The 21,499-nt window shown below is 34.4% G+C and overlaps 1 protein-coding gene across 1 annotated transcript in view; it reads right to left on the bottom strand.

Moving 5' to 3' along the window:
• The window catches only part of LOC138696640 (5-hydroxytryptamine receptor-like), a 1,489,006-nt gene that overhangs the window by 10,245 nt on the left and 1,457,262 nt on the right, over positions 1 to 21,499 (bottom strand). The gene's annotated exons all lie outside the window — the stretch shown is intronic.

Below are 21,499 nucleotides of genomic sequence, written 5' to 3'. Positions count from 1 at the left end.
GCGAAACCTGTTCCCAGGCGTACATTCATTACCAGTGAATCCATTAACGAGGTTTACTATGATTGTATTGAATGAAGGTAGAACAATTTCAACGTGTGTTATTCTCAAGCTCGCGTAATAAGTACCAGGTTATGTGAACTTATAACTTTAACGTTTAAGCCTGTAAGTATACACACAGTGCCCATTTTATTGCCGCTAATATCCCCGCATTGTCTGGGAGACGCCTCCGTAAATCAAATGTCGGGATATTTTAATCGCTGGCGTGGATAAACATTTTCTCATTTAAACTCTGTCTCGTTTTCCAGAATTATTGCCCTGTGCAAGTCGTCTGCTGTAAATTTATCTCGTAATAAATCAATATGGCCGTATCCCCGTGATCGACTTCCCATCCCGGCGCTTCATCAAACATTTTCTGCTAAAGTGGCGTAACGTGCAAACGCATTTCTATAATGTTTAATAATGATTAAAGCAATTTATCTCAAAAGCCTTTCCTTTCCATTTTTCTCCATTGTTTTCCTCACTTTCATTTTTTTCATCAGATATTCCTTCGTATATTCTTTCCAATTCTTTCTGCACCTTCATCATCATTTTTCTTCTTTTATGCTCGACCATACCGAAATGTAGTAATTATACACCTGGTAGTAGTCCTTTAATGCATGTCATTAAAGTACACCTACTCATTAAAGTACAGGTGTTCAGCCAATGACAACTCAGCTTACAGGTGTTCAGCCAATGACAAGTCAGCTTTGTACCGTTATAAAACCGCAAGTATCGATTATTCTCTGATATGCAATCGAAAGAGAATTAGCGAAAAGTCACGGAGGCTGGAAATCCAACACTGTCGCAGAAGGTTATGTTCTGTTACTATAATAATTAGCGTTAATTGTAAATAATATTCAAATAAAATCAATTTGTCATCTCGTTTTTCAATGTCGAATTCAATAATCAAGGTTATATCAAGTTTAACGGGATTACATCAAGGTCAATGACATTATTGTTCCTCGGAAAAAATCAATACTTTCGCGTCTGCGCACATCTCACAATTCACGATCTAGAACAAGGTCACTTCCGATCTTGTCGGATACAAATAAAATGTATACATCTGAATAATTTCAAGTTAGAAATATGGTCGAGCATAAAAAGTCGTATGAAACTCGCCTATAATGGTAATTAAGAAGCTCGTATGAAAATTATGAAACTCGCTTGCACTCGTTTCATAAAAATCCATACTCGCTTCTTAATTACTATCATTATAGGCTCGTTGCATAATGTACTATTATACAACCCTTTCTTTTCCCTTCATATTTTGCGTCTTCGTTTAGTTTCTCGCTTTTCCAGTCTTTAATTTCATTATCTTCTAATCCTCTAATTTTTCACTTTCCATTCTACACATATAGTACGATAATTTAGTGCTGACAGTCGCCGGCAATGTGCGCCTGGGTCAGGCGAGTGCACTAAGTTACGCTAGGTTAGTCTGTCGCCTGCAGTCAGAGCGATCGAATGTCACGCATGCGGTATAGCGTTGTGTTTCTAATACAGTTAATCTGTACTGCATTCCTTTACCGACCGCTCGCCTCTAGTCCGGAACTCTCTCCACTACTCCTATTAATTCCCCTCTTTCGCGTCGCTGAGCTGTCAGGACTAAATAATCGGTCTGTACTTTACGATCCAGTATTAAATTTCCAATTACTGAACCTCCTCAAAGCATATTTACTCCGTATTATATATCTAGCATCATATCTCTATTCTTCATATATTTATTCCTGGAGTTCTCTTTCTCTTCTTTATAACTTATATATTTTACAGCACCGCTCAAAAGTATTTTGTAGTTAGAGGTTTTATGTTCCTTTAAGTTATCAGTACTGTTTGCATGCAGTTACAACAACGCAAAGTGCACAGCTGTGTCATTCTATGAGTAGCGTCACGTTGCTGTGGTTATGCATGTAGGAAAAGGCAAGTGCATAGGATAACTATATACAGTCTGATTCGTTTGAGTATGGATAATTTTAATTTGTTGTTATAAAGCTATTGTGATAGTAGGAAAAATTTCTTGCTGGTTATATTATGACTAAAAGACGGGAGTTTCCATATATGACAATTAACAATGCATAATCTGAAAGGACAAATGAAAATCGTAGATGATTAAAATGATTAGTACAAATCAACAGCGGGCACAATGTGTTCTTTGGTATTTTAATTTTAAAGTGTTAGAAGAGTTCAAAGGGAATTCGACGTGAGTATGGTGTGTGTAATGTACTTAAATACGATTCCATAATGTTGTGGTATCGAACATTTGTAGAAACAGGTTCGGTATTAAGAAAAAATGCAGGAGGTCGCAGGCGAAACCCAGTACGAGAAGCAGCTATCTCTTGACTTGGCCCCCAAGCTCCCCAGATCTAACCCCTCCTGACATATTCGTGTGGGGTTGTGTTAAAGACATTGTCTATTCACAGAAACCCAGGAACATTGATGATCTGAGAGTAAAAATTACTCAAACTTTTCAACAACGGACATGGGCTGAATTGCATCACTGTTATGAGTTGTGCAGGGTGCTCAATGGAGTTCATGTTGAGCTCTGAGGAATCTCCCATCTTTCGGTATTGTATTCACAAAGTTTTAACAAATAAAGTTGAGTAGTAAATGTTTTACGGTGTTTTTATTTTATCCACACCCAAACGGATCATCCTGTAAATGTATATTCCATTAGGTCATAAGTATTTTATGGTTTGATTTGGTGGCATGGTATACATTAAATATTGGTGTTTAGGTATTTAGACAGTGCTTGTTTAATTGTACAGACCATTAAAAGCATGCAAAACAAAAGAAATACTCTGTGGATGTGAAATAAGTTGTTTTAAACGCTTTGAAGAAGGGAAAATCGCAGTCTAGCGTTGCTTAATATTTTGGTATATGACAACCCATAAGTGTATGCAGTCGACGGCAAAAACAAGAAGGGTCAGTAGACAATAAGCCAAGGTCTGGTCGTCCTCGAAAAACAATAGTAATGATTTGTAATCAGTCTGTTGCTGATCCACAAAAATCGACTCCAAAAATTAGGGATGATCTAGAACAGCAGCATGGACTGAACCTACATGTCTCTACTGCGAAACGTCGCCTAGTAAGTAGCTGATTATTTAAATGGTGTACGACCATCATTAAAACCATTCACAAATCCAAAAAAATAGGAAGGCCAGGTTAGAGTTTGAAAAAGTGTGTCAAACATGGATCATGGTATAAGGTGTTATGCAGTGATGAGAGTAAATTTAATTTATTTTCTTCTGATGGTGTGCACTATGTACGTCGGCCAAAAAACCAAAGAGACATAAAAAAATACCACGTACCGAACATTAACCACGGTGGTAGTAACACCATGGTATGGGGATGTTTTTCTAGAAGTAGAGTTGGTCCTCTAGTACAAATATAAGGGAAATGGATAGTTAATTGCATAGTGACATTCTAGAAAAGGATATGGTTCCACATGGGAAGAAGTATATGCCACGTACTTGGATTTTTCAGCAAGACAACTTCCAGCCATTAAAAAAATTCTTTGCAGATAAAAAAAATGAAACTTTTGAATCGGCCAAGCCAGAGTCCGGATCTTAATCCTACTGAAAATCTCTGGGATAAATTGGATCGACGTGTTCGTCGTAGAAGTTACTCAAATAAAGATCAGTTCTTTGCTGCCTTATTGGAAGAATGGTCACTTCTTCCACTTTAGCAATTCCAAAATCTTACGGATTCAATACCAAACAGATGTGCTGCTGCGATCAAAGCTCTGGGGTAAATCCATGTCACTTGGTACTTTAGCATTGAAATCCCCCAATCGAATTTTCATGTGATATCTAGATAACTGATCAAAAGTGTGTTCCAATTCCTTATAGAAGCTATCTTTTACATGGTCATGTTTCTCTTCTGTAGGGCGAGAGCATTTATAACTACGATATCACACCATCTATTCTTAAGTACTAAATACGATAACCTGTCACTGATAAATTCGACCTTTTTCACTGCTGATTTTATTTTTTATGGATAAAGAATCCTGTTCCTAACTGGTGATTATTCTTTCCTTCCAAATAATACAACAAGTAATCGTTATCTGGCTGAGGTTTTTTCCGGGGTTTTCCCTCAACCCAATATGAGCAAATGCTGGGTAACTTTCGGTGCTGGACCCCGGACTCATTTCACCGGCATTATCACCTTCATCTCATTGAGACGCTAAATAACCAAAGATGTTGATAAAGAGTCGTAAAATAACATACTAAAAAAAACAAGTAATCTCCTATTTGTGATATGCCGTTCCCATCTAATCTAACCTCCTGTACTCCCACAAAGTCTATTCAATATCTAGCTAGTTCTTTTGCTACTAATGTTACCCCTCCTGTTCTACAATCTAAATTGGTGTCAAATAATATTTCGGGGACGTGTTCCTAACATCGAAACAGTTAAAAAAAAAAGTTAATAAGAACATGGGTCTGAAAACCATTCGTTAGGGAGTTATTAAAGGATTTGTTCCTTCATTGACCGCTGATTGTTTGATGATTTTTTGTTTGTTTGTATTTTGTAAAGCAATGAAATCAGAAGAAAATGTATTCTGTGAGTGAATAGAAAAAAAATGTTTTGCATCATTTAATTGATGATGTGCTTCTGGACGTCATCCAACGAATGTGTTTAACACGATGCTGCTCCAGCTCATTTCAGTCTGACAATTCGTAATTTTTTAATGATCGATTTCCCCAAAGATGTATTGGTTGAAGGGGTTTCATTGCAGGGCGTGCTCGATCGCCTGATTTGAATCCAATGGATTTCTTCGTCTGGGGACATTTAAAGTCCCTGGTTTATGCGACCCCTGTACTTCATGTTGATATTCTGAGAGCGTATCCAAACTGAATTTCGCGAAATATTTTCAACAGAGTACGCCAGAGCATGTAACGCAGGTTTAGGGGATACATCGAATCAGGAGGAAGCCATTTCGATCAATTTTTGTAACATTAAATTTTATCTTGTAACTCTGAAATAAATTATTTTGAGATCAATGCAGCGCGTTTGGCCGCGAAACCAGGTGGCCCGGGTTCGAATCCCGGTCGGGGCAAGTTACCTGGTTGAGGTTTTTTTCCGGGGTTTTCCCTCAACCCAATACGAGCAAATGCTGGGTAACTTTCGGTGCTGGACCCCGGACTCATTTCACCGGCATTATCACCTTCATATCATTCAGACGCTAAATAACCTAGATGTTGATACAGCGTCGTAAAATAACCCAATAAAATGAAAAAATTGAGACCAATGTTCATATGAACCTTTTGTAATGTTTTTGTGTTACGAACACATCCCCGAAATATTTGACACCAATTTAGATACACCCTGTATAGACTTGTAACATTCCAAGTACCAAATCTCATAACCTTATTTCTTTGCTGTGGTCGTGCCAGAAAATCAGTCCGAGGCTTATTTTATAATGTTTACTGGACATTAAATATGGTACGCAATTCCTTTAATATGAAATCCTGCAAGCAGAAACAAACAAGCAATAAAATTACATAATATTATGTAATAGATTCTATTAATCATGTTTATCAGAGTTTTCGTTAAAATGAGTTGCAAATTAAAATGTAACTTATGTCACTTTTAAAGTTAAAACTATACTCTCCGATAGGCACATCATTCTTTAATTCAACATCTAAAACCTAAATAGTCCAATACATCAAGATTGTAGGGAGATAATAAACGCAGACTAATGCAAATTAGTTCATAATGAATTAGAACTACTGTTGTTAGGCAGAAATAAATTTGCCTCAGTTGTTAGTATTACGGGAAACGCCTGAAAATATTTGAGTTGAGATCAGATGCATCTACGTAACATATTACTTCTTTCTTGTTTCTCATTTTACTGTAGATAATGATATTATTATTACTAATGTTAAGTTAGAGCATCGTAGAAAGAAAGGGTATATATAAAAATATTTACTCGTGAAATTATGAAATAACAAAAGTATTGCAAAATGGACAAATAAAAAAAACTTATATTTTGCTTCAATTAATAAAGTTCATCACAACAATTATCTAGAGAGTAACAAATTGAATAACAAAACAATGTCTCACTCTGATTTACTTTCAATAATCAGGAAAGGCAGTACATCCATAGTCAGTACTGATAGGCAAACATTCTCATAGGGGCATATAAACATTTAATTGTTTTTCTTCCACCATGTTATTAATGTAAAACAAGTGCTTATACAAATTTTAGCCGCAATTAAGAGGGCCCTCCCAGAGAGTAAGTTTCCCTGCGGCCGTTTACAGAAATAAAACACATTTTCATGGAAAGATTTACTGGAAGAGATACAGCAACTGTTGAGCTATGTTCAACATATTCTCCACTCGAATTGAGACATTTGGTCTGAACACTCTATGATCGAATCAACTCTTCTGATTAACGATAATATTGATATTAGTAAGTGCGAAAAGCTGATGGCATTTTTAAAGAGACAATCCCTTGGTGACCGCGCAAAGAGTCAAAGGTATTAAGTCGAAATCAGATCACACACATCATAAGAAATGCGCCTCATTGTAAATACCAATTAAAAAACTTGTTTTTATCTTTGGGTTATGTCTGCAAGTTGCGGAAAATTTGGATTGTGATGCTGTCGATCATAGAAAAAAAAATACTAATACCACAAAGAATTACTTTCTTTAAATGCTGTACTCCTGTAAAAATTCAGATTTGTAAAATAGTTTCAACATTAACAAGTTTCAGTTACATTTTGTCTGACAATAAGTTGTATTTTATGTTTCAGTGAAGGTATGTCTGACGTTTTAAAAAAGCCGTGTTTTGAGTTTTATTCGTATTTTATATTTTAATGAATACAAACATTCGCTTTTGTTACCGGAAACAGTGAACTAAGTCTTCACTTTTGTAACAATAGTAGATACAGTTTTTAATTTCTAGCAATGAATTATTTTTTGTAAACCACTCTCTCCGTGACAACCAACACATTAGCCACAATAAAATCCATACATTCATAATTTCTTCACAAACAACACATTACAAAGAAAAGGCGTAAAACTTGAAATTACATTTAGATGCTTTATTAATGAAATTTAAGTAACAGTAATGGCTAAAATAATGTATAGCATACTAGTGAAAACAGATTTTATGTGCTCATAGATATTCACACCTTCGGTTTCGCCTTGGGCGCTAAACTTTCCACTCGCGTATGAAATCAAATTTTACTCTCTTTTACTACAAATTTTGTTTTCTCGAAACAAAGTAAAATTATATTTAACTTTTCCATTTTAAATATCTCAAAGATTAATCACGTGAGAAATACTATATGATACTGTTCACCCTGTCCTACATTCAATATTTACTCGTCAATTTATCCGACAATGTTGAATGTAGCCATATTTTAACACATTACATTCAGCGTATTCCGAATCTCACCGGACCGGTGGACAACAATGACGTCACGTTGCAGCGAAATAGGAACAGAACTGGTGGAAGGATCGATGGCTGTAATGGCGACCGTATAAGTTGTTGTCTGTGCTACGCTAGCAAAATTTTGCGAAATTTCCGTACTGCCATCTCGTTCAAAGAAAAGAGAGCATAAACAATTTATTTCTTGAACCGGTAGTAATATCTGGTCCGTTGACATGTTCGTTCATAAGCCATTAACATATTGTTTTACGTTGTACTCATTACAAACAATACAACAGAACTAAAGCAGAACACACCGCCATGACACAACAGTGTACGATGTCATTCGTCTGCTAATTCCCGCCCTATACAAGAACCAATCAGATTCACTGATGGCGGCTGATGGAGACTGCCACCACCTCTGCAAGTTGATGGCACCGGTGCGACACCGGTGGAGCATCAAGGACTCCATCGGTGAAATTCGGAACACCGTGATTCCATCAGATTGCTCAGCGCTGAGATTCGGAATACGCTCATTGCTGATAAAATTTACAATAGTAGCATGCCTCTAACACAAATGAGCTCTGGTCGCGCGGAAAACTTATTTTAATCTGGAAATTATTCCAGTAAAACTGAGAAGGATTTTACTGCGGAACACCACGTCTGCATTGTTGCGTACAGTGCTACATAGCCGCCATGGGCCATATTCAGAGATTCTTCTTCGCGCTGGCTACCGGTGGATGATCAGCGAAGTAACGTTTCTCGTACTCATACACCAGTGTTAGCAATATAATATGATATGAATCCTGCACAAGTAATCAGTCGATAGCCGGGGCTAGTTTAGCATGCTCGTAGCGCGGGTTAGCGAAATGTCTATGAATAACACCCGATATGTTTAAGAGTGAGCTAGAGATGAATAATAGGTACAGTACAGTCAGGGTTTAAGCTGGAAAATAAGTAATTGCCGAAAAAATACTCAAATGAAAAATTGTGTGTGTGCAAATTGCGATAAGCTTGCGCAATATTGTACATAAATTCTACAGAAAGATAAGACTTACAGAAACAAAAACAAAAAAACAAAATAACAAATAAATATATACAGTATATATATATATATATATATATATATATATATATATATATATATATAAAAGATAACAGCTCCCTGTATTAACAGGCTGCCACAGAGACAGAGCATATTGTGCAATAGGCAGATGGAAGTAAATAACATACATATGTTTAAGTTGAAGGGAGTCTTACAACAATGACAAGAAATGACTGAATAAATAAATAATGTAATTTGCTACTTGGAGATTTATTACTGATACAGTATATAATCATTGTAGTAATTTAGGCCCAAGAATATATAAACAATTTTTTTATAAATATCCTAATCCTGTCAATTCTAATAGTTCTAGTATTAAATTTGAAAAGTTATGTATGGATTTTATAAATAATGTAAAATGGTAAATTTAAATTTCTATTATTATTATAGTGCAGTAGACAATTTGTATTATATACTTCTTAATTTCAATTCAGGAATCCGACCCTGAGCGCGAGTTCTACTCTTTCAGAGGCGAGCTAGAGTTGTATATGTTTATAGTATATTTTATGTTACAATTATTAGCAAAATAAATACATATTATTATTATTATTATTATTATTATTATTGTTATTATTATTATTATTATTATTATTATTATTATTATTATTATTACTTCCAACTCATCTTACCTAGACATATGTTTAGGACCAACGATTACTTCTGAATTTACATCACAATAAAATACGTCTATTTTTATGAAAGCATTTGGGAAATGAAATTTTTACGAGTAGGCCTTACGAGATTTATTGTTGACATAGTGCTAACCGCCTAAAGATCATTTGTTCACAAAATTGAGTTAGTCCCACATATATTTTTGCTAAGAATCAATTCTAATGATTAATATAGTTTGAATTCAAATAGTAACTAAAATTAAAGCAAGAGGTTCGTTAAAAGTCATTGTTACGTTGGAAATTTCATCTATTTGCCACCAGTTACTGTCAAAATCCTTCAATTTGTGAAAGTGGATATAGGGGATTTTGAATGTATAGGATTCAGTCATCACTTAAAATATTTTGCGATATTTGCATGGTACAACGCTAAATATTGTCCTCCGTAATGGCTACGTGGATTGATTGTCTACTTCTCAACAAAACGATCCGACATTGGACTGCCTAACGAGGATAATGGAAGAATTTTATCTTCCATTCAAGGGACTGGTGTTTCTCCGATGTCTCAGAGATGGACATACGGCATGCCAATCCCATGACCAGTAGACCCAAATTTCTGAGATGTCTAGTTTACGATCAAATGAATGCCTTCTCTACTCGCAGTGGTGTTTTAGCCGTATAGAGGGGGATGTTAAGGGGTTAGGTACAGCTTACAGCAAATATTCAACATTTTTTTCCTCCATTACTGTATCTTGTACAATAATGAAAATTGGTATGTGTAAAACACTGTCCCGCTATATGAGAAAAAATATTTTTGCGATTAAAAAAACATTATTTATATTCTTTTTCTTTTCAAATTCAAAATGGTGGCAGTTCACTGTGCAGTGATGAAGCGTTTCTCTCATAACTCAGACTTGTTAACTTTTTCATGTTGTCTCTCTTTTATTTTATTGCTGAAACTCATGTTTACAATATCATGCTCATTCAACTACATTCCTTAATAAATAATACTTTTTTTGTTTTGTGTTAGAAGAGAATACTGATATTTGACGATTTTTAATGAACTTATTTTTTATCAGACAATCTATCAAAAGTAGAGAAGTGATTTTGCATCATATTGTAGATATGATATGTATAAATACACACAAAAAAATTCATCGCAGAATGTTGAATAGTTTTTGGCTTATGAGGGAAACGTTTGATCACTGCACAGTGAACTGCCACTATTTTGAATTTTGAATTAAAATATATAAATATTTTTTTAATCGTAAAATTATTTTTTCATATAGGCCTAGCAGAAGGACAGCGTTTTTACACATACTAATTTTCATTATTGTACAAGATACAGTAATGGAGGAAAAAATGTTTAATATTTCCAAAATTTTATTGCTGTAAGCTTTACCTAACCTCTTAACCGAGTAAGAAATTAAAAATAAAACGAACGCTAAATATTGCGTTAATTAACAGACACGTAATGCAGAATCTAATTATGGATTTGGTTCGCTATGCCATTTTAGCATTTTGAAACTGTCACATGCAAAGCCTTATATATTGCGTAGGCAACGGCATAAAACAAAATAAGTCTGTTGGAGAGGAAGCTGCACAGTTGCTAGGTGACGAGGAAGAAGGCTTTCCGTGCAACTCTGTTTATATGGGACGATACGTATGACCCATAATGACATTACAACGCTAGACCGATTATAATCAAATTTGGCAAGCGAGGCGCGAGTAAGCACGTCCGTCAACTCGAAACGAGGTTAAGACGAACGAGACAAAAGACGAGAGACAACGAAATAAATGTAGATTGAAGAAGGGAATACAATGATAAGATATTTGCAGAGTTGCAAACACTACGTGATAATGGGACTACGTGATAGTGAAACTGTATGCAAAGAACTACAACGAGGCCTCGAATATGGTGAATTCAATATACTCCTATGTGCAAAATATAAAAGTTTTCAGTAGGAAGAAAAAAACATTTATTCATCCTATGGCAGCCGTACATAGGTGACTGTGAATTCTTATAATTTCGACACGAAGAAATATAATTACATATAGGAGATTTTTTATTTGCTGCATCACTATTTAAGTTATTTAAAAGAGCAAAAATGTGAAAATCGATAAATATGTCACATAGGAGTTATTGGAGGTACAACGACGATATACTTCTATGGCACTAACAGTCGCATTTCTGGTTACATATTCAGTGAAATGCGGGTTCTTTACCCAGCATTGTATGAAATTGCAAAATACCTACAAATTATAGTGTACAAATAATTATATTATATAATAAAATTTCCATTCTCAATTACATCAAAGAGCTTTCTGCTACAACCATTAGAGCAACACAAAAAATTCAGTTCAATTATAGTCCAGTCCATGTAAAATATTTCCGGCTAAATTGACTTGTAATTATTAAGGAGCGGATTCCTATGTAATTAAATATTTTTTTGCGTGTGATGAAACATAATTAACAAAGTTAAACATGAACATGAAGTTTCAAGTTTAAAACCCGAATTTTATTTCACATAAAAACACATATTTTCACAAAAAAATTATGTAAATACATATTTTCAGGAAATCTATTATAAACACATAAATCTTGGAGTTTTTTTACTTAAATAATTTTTACAAGGAATTTTAAATATTTTAAAACTAAACCAATTATATCACTCAGAAGTGCGTTATCTTTTTTAAGAATTCTTGGTTACTTTGTGTTTCTAAGCGCTTTGTGGTGTATCCATGATCCATTTTTGTAATAGTATCGCCTCAAGTTCTGAGAACTGCTAGGCAGCATATCAATGTTATTATTAGAGAATAAATTAACATGGACACATAATTAGGAATGTTTATTGTTGCTGAAGATGATTATCATTCCACGCTTTGTTTGTGAAACACAACAGATAAGAGCTCGGGTATGAACATTATTTAATTTAAACAAATATCTCGCCTCTCGCAAGGCAATATATAGGCTCTTGTTGTGAGTCCCTGTTATCGGGCTTCGTCAATCGATATCCTTCAAGATATAATAAAAGATGGTTGTTTAAAAACGATTTGGCTTTCCTATTAGCAAATCTAAGCTTTTTGTGTGACACCATAAAAAAACTCCAAACATCCAAAAACCTGTTGTCTGAAACAGGGAGGTGCGTGCCGTGGAAATTAAACTAGACTCTCTACCAGGTTCAGAAGTTCAAGTACTAAGGGACAAATTCCAGAATGTGTTTGGGAAAAACAGTGGATATAAAAAAATGTGTAAAGTTGCTCAAGTATTGGAGGGTGTGCCTGTAGGTGAAATTGACGGTGTTTGTGTTCGTGACATTCCTCTCTTTAAATATGCACGTCTGACGTCCGTTTTCACAGTATAAGTCGTTGTTCAGAGATAATCGGCATGCATTTGTGATGAAGAATTTGGAGATGACCTTTGTTGTTCACTGCAATTCTCGGCCAACTACTAAGTGTGGTTGGTGAGTACCTAGTAACATTTTTTTTTTCCAAGCTAAGTAAGGTATTTTTGTCATATTTGAAAAAAAAAATTTTCTTTATTTTTAGCAAATATTTTCGTACATTTAGCACATAAAAATAAATATATTTACATTTTTTAGCACATAAAAATCCGCGCCTTAGTAATTACTGAATATGACCTAATTCATTACGCAATTTAGGAAATTTCACCACTGTTAATGAGAATGATCATAGCATAATTTCAAAATTGTAACAGCTAAAAGGGCTTCTTCACAAAAGAAGACATTGTGTGTTATGGTTATAGGGAACCAGATTTTCGTGACTGTGCAGGGAAGTTTCTAGTAGAGATGAACAAAACTAACTGCCGCTCTCGCTCGCTGTGTTCGTTGCATTTGTCTTTAGAGTCTCGTCTCATAATTCTCATGCGTTACGAGTCTCGCTCATTATTCTCGAAACAGCATTTGGTCAGCGTGGAAAGATTTCGTAACTTTGAATAATATACATCACTGAAATAAATAACATTATAAATGTTTAATTCAGACAAGTAGACAAAACAGAACAGTATCTTAGTTATCAAAATGTTCTGGTTCTATTATATGATATTACCCATGGTTATATAAATACAAAAAAATAAATTGTCAAATAAATTTGCATTCCTAAAAAACATAAAACATAACGTTAAATAAAGCGTTAATATTTTTTTACTTGAGATTGTACACTTGACCTCAAACACACGAAAAGAAAATGTCTAAACTTTTAATAAGGGCCTAGTAATTAAATAAAGATTGAGGAACGGATTATTATACCCTTAAAGGTAGAGATGATGTTTCAAATAAGCTACTTGATTGTTTATACATATATAACAGTTGCCAAAGTAGATAAAAGTTCAGTCTGGTATGAACAACAATGGCGATTCAAGGCTGTTTGAAGTTCGTGACTTCGGGAGTGATCAACTCTCGAAGTTTTGAAACACTCACAACCAGTCTTTACGTCCACGATGCGACGAAGAAAATTGTCGTGCGGGGATTTCGGCTTTCCGGGCGCTGTTAGTCTTGCTTTCTCGATCGTTGTTCAACTCTAGTTTCTAGTTTTAATTTCACGAGATTCAACCACAGCACAATCCCTTAGACGCTGACTGAAGCAGTTTCTAGGTACAGCTAGTGTTGCTTCAGAAGGGAATAAAATGACATACTGTTTCAGCAGGAAGTGTTTGCAGTACTGATCAAACATCGACTAGGAATAAAAAAAATCAATTCTATGAGCAAGTGGCATTGATATTTGAAAATTCTCTGTCTGATGGATCAGTCGGGTGGACACTTTTTTCTCCTTAGCAGTTTACAAAACAATGTCTCGAAGGATGGCAATACCTTCGTCTTCAGGAGGAAGAGGGGGAGCCTTGAAAAGTAATACATTCTTACACGGATACATATCACGATTTATTTCTTCGTCTGAAATCACACTAATTGACTTGTTTCTTGTGGAGATGTGTGAAGGACCGAGTATATACAAAGAAAATGAATGACATGAATGAACTCAAAATCAGGAATGAAAAATAAGTAAAATCTATCAAGTCTTAAATCATTCACAAGAGTAATAGTCTTATTGGTTTTGTTGAATATAAACTGTGATTGCTACTAACGACTAATTTTTTGTTGAATTTCACGCTTTGGGGTGTATCGAACTTTTGTATGAGTCTCGTATAGAGCGTTCGCAGTTTAGAAAATATCATTGGGTATAGGCTACTCGTATAGGCGTCTTCTTGGCGGACGTAACTCTTCATTGTAATACAACTATAATAAGCTATTTCCGTATTTTCTACCGTATAATATACACGATTTATATTGTTTAAAAGTAGACCTAAAGGCCTATTAGTTTCTTTGCTTTTCCAATAACCGAATAAATAAAACACATTCACTTTTTATTTTATATACTAAGTTGGAAAATACGTAAATAACTTATTTGAGTTATGCAACAAAGAAGGGGGATGTCCGCTAAGAAGATGCCTATACAGAGGGAGTCTTAAGTAATGTCATTATTTTGAGGGGATCTTCCTTGAGATATTTTAAACGAAAAAGTTTAATACAATTTTGCCTGTTCTTTCTTCCTCTTCGAGATAAAAATTGCTTTTATATGAAGTATTTCATAGCATGATTTCGGAGAGACATTGATCTAATTCCCAATATTCTCAATCAATTTAAGAGAGCAGGGTATTATGATAATAAATGATAGAAAGAATTTTAGTTTTGTCCTGTAAATATGTAAACATTTTATACAAAACAAATTTGACATTCTAAAATTCCTTCTCAGAACGAAAATTTACATTTGATCAGATCAAATTTTTCCACATTTAATGGACAAAACCAAAATTGTTTCTATCATTTACTATCATAATACACTGCCCTCTTAAAGTGACCGAGTATATTGGGAATTAATTCCGTAGCTTTTCCAAAACACGCTGTGAAATATTCCATATAAAGTATTTTTTTCTCGAAAAGGAATAAAAAACGAGTAAAATTCTATTAAACATTTTTATACATCTTGATTACACAACTTTTAACACTATATCACTTCGGAATATATATTATACAGTATATCTTTCGCGTGTTGAATATTACAGTACCTGGTCACCTAGTCTCAGCCTGTTATTGGCCATATTCAGAACTGGTTGGTGCTGGACTTGACGCCTTTTGTTTGTGTTTCCTGTTGGGGTGTGTATAGTGTAAGGTAGAGTATAGTTTAGTGAAAATAAAAAAAAGCCTACAAAAAACGTGGTTACGTTATTTCCAAGAAAGGCATCTTCTGTGTAACTAAATGACTGGCAAAGCTCGCATGGGATTAATTCCAGAGGGGAAAATCAAGCTAATCTACCCCTGCCACAAGCCGCAGCCCCCGAAATGATAAATTAATCTCATCCGAGCTTTACCAGTCTTGTTCGGAACACGAAACATGCCTTTCTTGGAAATAACGAAACCACGTTTTCTGCAGGCGTCTTTTATTTTCACTAAACTGTACTTGGCATTGGAAAGTGTCGTAATGTACTCCTACCAAAAAGGCTCCATTTTCTTGGCCATTGCTGCTATGAGACACCGTGCACTCCGACTATGAAATCACTCTATACTGGTCTGTCACCTCTCACTACAGTTCAGCTGACTCCTGACGCATATGACGTCATTCAAAATTCGTTTCCAGAGATCGGAAATAACTCTCTGTATATCATGTATAAAAGTGGTTAATAAATTAAACGAAGTAGGTGGAGAAAATTTAAATAACTGAATCCTACTGGTATAATCAACTTTTCTTTTCAAAAGATCATGCATTTGAACTACCTGGTGCTGCGGTCTAAATAGTGACCTCTTTCACTACGATATTTAGTGTCCCACTACTACAATCTTCGATCTTGCTTTTAAAGTTTGAACTAACAATTATTTGGTAGCAATTATCTCTCCAGTCTGCGAAGTTTCAAACTGCTTAATTGACTAGAGTAAAAGGAAAAGAGAAGGATTAAAAATGTAATAAAAAAGTCAACAGTTCAGAATTTTATTCCGTAGCCTCTAAAATTTTATTGCCGGCACTTTGACAACAATTACGACAGGAACATATGTCGCCACCATATTGCAAAAAAAGCCTACAAGTTATTTCCGCCACAGTCCGCGGCCCCATAAAGTCTCGCATCAAACCAGAACGAGGAGCTAATGATAAGATGGAAGTCCTGGGGGCAAACTATTGCAAGTTCGGCACAACGTGGGGTTAATTGAGTAATGAGTTAGAAAAGAGAATTAAGAAAGAGATGGCATGCCATAAAAATGAAAGCGTAAATATAAAAACGGTGTTGAATAAATTTACAACGCAATTATCACTCTCTGTAAACTGTGTTGACAACTCAACTAGGGACGTATTTTTTTTTTCGCGTAATTTCTCGGCAGTCTTAAAAGAAATTTAACGATCTGGGTTATGATAAGGCCTTTTTTTCCAATTCTCTCTGGAGAGTATCAATTTCTTCTTCTGCCGTCTTCTACATTCCGGGATCCTGCCCAACTCTCCCTCATACTCATTTCTCTACCCTTCCCCAAAGATGCCACGGACTACATTTCTACTCCCCTTCTCCCCATACTCGTGAAACTTGCTTACTACTAATTACGCTACAACCCTTTCCGACTTCCAACAAACTTTTGCAGCACTTGAAGTAAGACGAAGAAAAAGAAGAAAAAACTATGCTCAGCTAGTTACTGCAGAAGGCATTAGAATATCAAGTTTGTTTTCCTTCCTCTTTTCTAGGCCTAAGATCAGACACGCTAGCCCATTACCGCTTCAAAGATACTTTCACCGCTTTCTAGGTCTCCTCTTCATCCTATTCCCTATACCTGTAGCGCCTTAAGTTAAACCCTGTTCCTGAGTTTTAAACAAGATCATACCACTAAGTTACGTGCTACCTGAAGAAATGCAAAACAGAAAAGTATATTGACACAGAGTCATTCGCAAACTACGACACAGGACGTCCAGAAACGTTGCTTCCTTTGATAAGTTTAAGGGCGTTTATCGGGCGTTGCGTGGGTGCAGTTCACTTCATTGTTACCTACTACTGAAGGGATTATTTCGTCGGTTTACAAGCAAAACATATTAAGTCAAAAATATTATTTCTGAGAGAAAAACGTACATAATATACAGTATATAATGTATGTGTATAAATTTAGAATGGGAAAATTAAATACACATAAAGAGAAACAACCTACTAAATGTAATATTTTGAGAATTCAGTTTTTTTTTAATTTTTCAAAACGCCTTTTTCTCAGGGGTAATATTTTTGACTTAATGTGTTTTGTTTGTAAGCTTGTAAGTCGACGATTTATGCGTGTGTAATGTACTGCAAGCTATTTATGTGTTCAAATTGTTTAGTGTTGGTGGTAGTGGTAGTAGATACAGTAACAGAAGCAGTAGTAGTAATAGAATTAGTAGTAGCTGCAGCAGAAATAGTACAGTAGTGTAGTACAAACTAGGTCGTTATATTTTTTTTTGTTTGAGGACAGTGAAGGGAATACTCATTCGTGTAGCTATAGTTTTATGTAAGCTATTGTATATTATTCTAATTTTTTGAGAATTGTGTATGGCATATTTCGGAAAATTTTTGTAGTTTTAATTTATGAAAAATGTGGAAGACATTATCTGAGTCATTACGAACATTTTGTAAGGAGAGATTATTCGAGTATTTCAGAATAAACTTCGGAGATGTCAAGAATTCATTGAACCAGGAAGCGGACACAGTGAACATCTTCTGTAACATAGGAAAGATGAATTTTTATTCACTTTAAGTTGTTTATAAACATTTTCTGCGCTTAGCACGTTTTATAAACCAAAGTTATTACCTTAGGAACGGCAGCCGATTTGTCGGTGATTCTGCGAGGCGTATAACGGATATTGTCGCTGAGCTTGCGATAGAAGGACATCGGCATATTATAAGGATGACTCTGTACTGTCATATTTTAAATTATTTTACGCCTTTTGAAACAACGATTTCTTGATTAATGTCTTCTTTCTTTCTTTCTTTCTTTCTTTCTTTCTTTCTTTCTTTCTTTCTTTCTTTCTTTCTTTCTTTCTTTCATTTCTCTCGCTTTCTCTTTTCTGTTGTCCTTCCTTTCTTTTTGCGTTTTTTTTATCTTCTTATATTAAAAACGTTATATAATCCAGTGAGGAAATGAAAAGGGTAAATCTTTGGAGCGAACTAAAGACAAGCTCACATTGCTGGTTTCCCTGATCGTGTGATCAACATTGTCAAGGGCCATCTCCGAGATAATACAGAGATATGCACAAGACAAGGAATATGTGCCCAATCTCGTGGAGGAAATTAAACTTTTTCATTCCTTATTCAGGAAATCAAATCAAGGACTATCTACTGTATACGGGTAACACGTGCTCTATTCGCGAAGAGAAGGCGGACTAGTTTGAAGAGCTCAATCATTTATTATTTTGAGAATTATGGGTAACACTTACCAATGATTTAGAGGTGTATAATGTACTTTGTAGTTTACGATTGTAAACTTTAACTACAAAGGGAAAATTTCCTAAGTAGGCCTACACCAACCAGAAAAAAAAATCTTTCGTTTTTTGGATTTCATTAAGATGGGCCTATGCAACGACTTGAACTAATATCCACTTTTTCCACTCAGTCTCTCAAACTTTTGTGATATGATTCTTTGGTGTAATATAAGATATTTATGTTATCGAAATATAAAATCTAATTTTCGAGCCCAAATGACTATTTATGAATTTGAATATAATTTTGGAGAGATCTAACTTCATTACAAATAGTCCTTGAGTGAAATTGATCATCTATACACAGAGAACGAACGAACGAACGAACGAACGAATGAATGAATAATTGAATGAATGAATAAATGAATGAATGAATGAAGAATGAATGAATGGACGAATGAATGAATGGACGAATGAATTAATGAATGAATGAATGAATGAATGAATGAATGAATGAATGAACAGCCGATTTATCCCTGAAGGGCTAAGGCCTCCTCTTGCACAGAGAATGACCACTTTAAAATCAGTTTTTTTCTCTTTGACCATTTTTAATGCATAGGCCTATTATACTACAGCAGTAAAGGTACTTTAAAAATAGAATTAATATTAATGTTACACATACAATTTTTGGGTTCAACTACTTCGAATTGATTTAACCCCTTCAGGCCTGATGTACATTATAATGTACATTGTTTTTTTTTTCTTTTGTGGAATGTCTTCGATACTTTAAAATATTTTGAAAAATTCAATGTGATAGAAATGGAGAATATTATTTTTGAAACATTTCTGTACCTGAATTAAAAATAAAATTTAAAATTTTGGGACCCCAGGGGTCAAAATTGTCCACAAATTTTGATTTTCTGTGAAAACTTGATCTGGGAATTTTGGATCTCCAGAATGATTATGTGACCAGTATTTTTTTTTTTTCAATTTTCTTTAATATAAATTCAGGTCTGAAGGAGTTAAATTAACAATTTTCATATTATACTGACTGATATTCTGGTTAACATATACACCCCCTTTGACACCTCACTGTTTAGGGACTAGTAAGTAGGGGAGAAGTGGGTACAGTAAGACAGGGAGAACAGTGAGACATTTTTTATTAGATGGTAAATTTTGATGTTGAGATGTTGATAACAGTGGAGTTGTGTGTTGCATGAGTAAAGTAACAGTATTTTCATACTCTATTTGATTCTAGTTATAAAGGTGAGTGATGAAAAAATAATTCGTAATTTTTCACTCTAGAAGTAAAATTTTGGTTTGTGGTTAATGAAGGTTATATTGGATACACAAATGAGATATAAACATGAATGTTTTGTTATCTAATACTATGGTATTTGAAATTATGTTTGGCAAAGTTTCGTCTTTCTTGTTTTAATTTTGAAGTGATGGCGTCATTTTTAAATGAACTATGCGTAAAGGGAACAGTGAGACATGCCATTGAAGGGTACACTGAGACGTCTTACTCTCCTCATGTACCAACGATTCCAAAAACAAACTGTAATTATATTACATTTACCAGTAACTGACATCAAAAATGAACATACTAGTAACCAATTTAGGAACTGTAGCTTAAAATAATGGATACATTACATTGTAATGGTTTCATAAATAAAAACTTATTCACAAAATTTAAGAAAATGTTAAAAAATTAATAAAGAATTACATTAAATTCTTATAATTATAAGCTTTGTTATCACCAAAAATTCATTCCATTTTTTCGCAAAAGTTGGAAATGACATGGAAATTTCACTTTTCGAAATGTTCCAAATGTTTCAATGGTTTCGAATTCAGACATCAAAATATTTCTAAATAAGCCTACAGAACATGTCAAGATAAAGAGACAGCAAGTTTCTGTTTTCTTTTGAAATAAATGCAAATCATTTTAATGTCCGTTAATAGACACTGTGGTGTCTCACTGTACCCTCCTGAATGGGAACAGTGAGACATTTGCATTTTTTTGACAAAGACGCATTGTATATTATGTCCTTTATCTATTAACATTTTTGTTTATGTATTATTATACTCCATATTTTAATGTCTATTTCTATTGCACTTGATTTTTAAAATACTTGAATAATCACTTGCATACAAATGTCTTAATATTTTGTGTTTCACTGTACCCACTACTCCCGTACCATCTCGGAATGGGTCGTGTGCGCTGTGTTTACATGCGTACATACGTTTCTGTAATGCGAAATAGAATTTTGTTGTACATTTCTATTAAAACAATTCCAGATAAATCATCTCAATATAAATTAATCACTTTCAATAAAACTTAGGAAATGGCATAGATAAGGTACATAATTTTTAAATAGTAAAATAATCTCGGCGTCTAATGAATTCAACTTTACACATTCAATATAAAATACTATTGATGGTAATTTTATCTCTAGCAGATAGCAGTTGCAGAGTTAGACTATGCGTGACGCTGATATATAATTAGAGGAGATACGACCCGCCTAGAGGTATAATTAATTATTTGTACACGGGAGTTAATTATGCATCAGTTATCCGAGCGAAAATTCGAGAACTCCATTTCAGTGCTCCATTGAATTACCTTGCCTGATTCTCCTCGTCTCCACAATCGAGTTCAAATATTATAAGATGAAATACCTGCGCTTTTTTCCTCCTAGTACGAGAGTCGACAAAACAAAAACGGTTAGCGAACTGGAAGAAAATATAATCCAGGCACATATAAGATCGCGCCATTTTACAATACACATTACACATTACATTAAAATATACAGGGTGGAAGTGAAATAAACCTGCAGATTTTCAAAGTTAATAGCTCATGTTGTATGTAATAAAAAAGTGTAATACCATATTGGTGGAAAGTTCATAGTTTTTTTAACAGAAAATGTTTTTCCCAAATCTTTAATACACTCT

The sequence above is a fragment of the Periplaneta americana genome, chromosome 1, assembly GCF_040183065.1.
Source record: "Periplaneta americana isolate PAMFEO1 chromosome 1, P.americana_PAMFEO1_priV1, whole genome shotgun sequence".
In the NCBI taxonomy this organism is placed as follows: Eukaryota; Metazoa; Arthropoda; class Insecta; order Blattodea; family Blattidae; genus Periplaneta; species Periplaneta americana.
This window is presented reverse-complemented; position numbering and strand designations above follow the sequence as displayed.